Source organism: Myotis davidii, unplaced genomic scaffold (assembly GCF_000327345.1).
Source record: "Myotis davidii unplaced genomic scaffold, ASM32734v1 scaffold199, whole genome shotgun sequence".
NCBI classification, from domain to species: Eukaryota; Metazoa; Chordata; class Mammalia; order Chiroptera; family Vespertilionidae; genus Myotis; species Myotis davidii.
Genome location: NW_006290680.1, coordinates 1,861,622 through 1,864,533, shown reverse-complemented (window position 1 = coordinate 1,864,533; position 2,912 = coordinate 1,861,622). Strand labels below are relative to the sequence as shown.

Here is a 2,912-nt window from a genome sequence, read left to right as displayed (position 1 = left end):
TTGTTTTCTTAAAGTAAAATCATAACAAATCTCAGTTGTCTTAAATATTCTTGTCCTGAAAGATTCTGTTTGGTCTTCTAACATGTAATTTCTAGAAGAGTATTAAATGGCAAATTTAGTTATGGGTTATGCTGACATTTAATAGTTACATAAATAATTCCTTGAAATTGGAACTCACTTTAGAATAGGAACCCATTGCCAGAACACTTGCTTTTCATAAATATATTATCTTACTCTTCAAAATATATACAAAACAACTCGTAGTTTTCAGTTTTTTTAGAGAACCCCCAAAATGAGTAACAGTATAATTAACACACTTTTTTTATTTTATTTTTTTATTATTATTTTTTAAATTTTGTTTTATTGCTTAAAGTATTACAGAGTATTACATATGCCTCTTCCCTCCCCTAATTAACACTTTTATTAAGTAGCATATCTTTATTTAGCTCCCTTTATGCTATTTTTATTTATCATTTATTGCTTATTTTGTTTTCAAATTACTTAAGTAATACAGTTTCTTTTGATAATATGGCACATATAACACCAACGCCTGCCCAAAGCCCCCATTCAGACTTAGGTATTTATCTTCTTAGTCGTTTTTCTTTGTTCATACATATATTTAGCTTTGTTGTTGACTTGTTTAAATATTCTACATTCTACTTTGTAACTCGTATTTTTATTTAATATATTATGAAATCTTTTCTTTTAATTATTTTCCTACGACACAGTTTTGGTGATCTGTCTGATATTCTTATTCTGTCTTATGGGTTGTTTTCAAATTTTCAGTACTTTAAGAAACTCTGAATATCCCTTTACATTAATTGTAAATGTTGCCAGTTATTTCCTTAGGACCAATTCTGATGTACATTTTTAAAAGCATTTAATACACATTTTCAAAACCCCTGTAGATATTTAAATTATGATTTAGTTTGTATTTCTGATTATTGTGTGAATTTTTTTCATATATCTTTATTCTGCTTTTTTATGAATTGTTCATGTTCTTTCTCTATTTGCTCTTGCTCTTTGTCTTCGTTTATTAATTTCTAAGAATTGTTTGTTTACTTAAGAATATGGTGTATATATTTCCCCAGTATTGTTTTTGACTTTTTACTTATGGATGTGGGCTTTTGTATGTTTACTTTATTCCCAGAAGTTTTAAATTTTATAATAGTTAAATCTCTCCACCTTAAAACAGCTTTAAATAAATTTAAATGACTAAATTAATATGCTTAAATAGCCTTCATTCACTGTTAACCATTACATCACATGAATATTCTGAGGTGTTTCTTTTATAGTTTCTTCATCCTGATAGCACCTAACAGAGTTCTTCTGGGTTTAATATCATCATTACTCTTCTCTTTTTAATTCAGTTTTTTTTATGTTTTTATTAATTTTAGAGAGAGAGAAAAACATCAATCGGCTGCCTCCTGCAAGACCCCTACTGGGGATTGAGCCCACAACCCAGGCATGTGCCCTGACTGGGAATTGAATCAGCAACCTCTTTGTGCATGGGACAACTCTCAACCAACTGAGCCACACTGGCCAGGGCTAATTCAGTTTTTATTTTCATCAAAGTTATGCATTCAACATAACTTAAAGAGGCAAATTATTCTATTAGACTTATGAAAAATTGCATTTCCTAATTTAATCCCTGCTCGCCCCTGAGTTTTTCCACCCTCAGAAACAATTAATTACTTTAAACTCTTTATGCTATTTCTTTTGGTATTTATAGCTATATCTAAAAAATGTTAATGGTTATAATTTTTTCTCAGTTTTAGATATTATCTGTTCTCACTATGTAAATGCCACATGTGCAACTCCCTGTCCTCCCATCTTCCCAAAATGCCACATATTACTTCAGATTAGAGTAATGTTCAGTGTTTATTAGGACTTACGTAAATGCTAAATTACAGCTTACTCATGTAGTACCCTTTAGTGCATAATTTTTTTCCCCTGAAGCTAAAAATTAGCTTTTTATTTCATTGCTTATTTTTCTGTGTAGTTATTATAATTCAGCTCCAAAGTTTACCTTGGTTGCCTAAATCTCCTCTTGTGGCGGTCAAGCACATCAGTTTCATCTTCTCAGGTCCATCTCTCCTGGGACCTTCTAACATGCTCCTCTCTGTGCAGGGCTCTTCTCACCTAGTACACAGTTGTCATCTGTTATCTCCCTTCCTTCATCATGCTGACAAGTTTCTTTCCTTCCCACTTGAATCAGATTTCCTTATTGGTGGATCCCATGTACCTCTTCTGGCAGCTTCCGAGAAAGGGTGAATGATAAGTGAATTTTGAAACTTTGAAATGTTTGCCGTCTACTCTCATTCTTGAGTAATAGTTTGGCTGGGTTTGAGTTTCTAAATTAGAAGTAATTTTCCCACAGAATTTTGAAGAGTTATTAGTTCATTGTCTTCTCGCATCCAGGGTTGTGGTTTAGAAGTTCAAAGCCTTGCCCTTCTGATTCTCAGTCTGTGTATGTGACTTTTTTTTTCTGTTTAGAAGCTTTGATATATCCTCTTTGTCCCAGTGCTGAGAAGTTTTACAATGAACTGTTTTTTTGTATGGGATGCATTGAATTAGATACTAAGTAGTTTTTCCTGTCTGAAATCTAAGTTCATCAGCTCTGGAGAATTTTCTTGGATTTTATTTTTCACTAGAGGCCCGGTGCATGAACTCATGCACAGGTGGGGTTCCTAGGCCTGACCGGCTATCAGGACCATCTCGCCCAATCCCAATTGGGGACTGCTGGCTGGGGAGAGGGCCGCAGGTTGGCCAGCAGGCTGGGGGGAGGGACCAGGGGAGGATGGCCGGCCACAGGAGATTGGCTGTGGGAGTGCACTGTCCACCAGGGGGCAGCTCCTGCATTGAGCATTTTCCCCTTGGTGGTCAGTGCTTGTCATAGCGACTGGTCGCTC

At 34.6% G+C, this 2,912-nt stretch overlaps 1 protein-coding gene across 1 annotated transcript in view; it reads left to right on the top strand.

The window, feature by feature from the left end:
* Window positions 1-2,912, top strand: part of CHD6 (chromodomain helicase DNA binding protein 6) — a 127,364-nt gene that overhangs the window by 49,970 nt on the left and 74,482 nt on the right. The gene's annotated exons all lie outside the window — the stretch shown is intronic.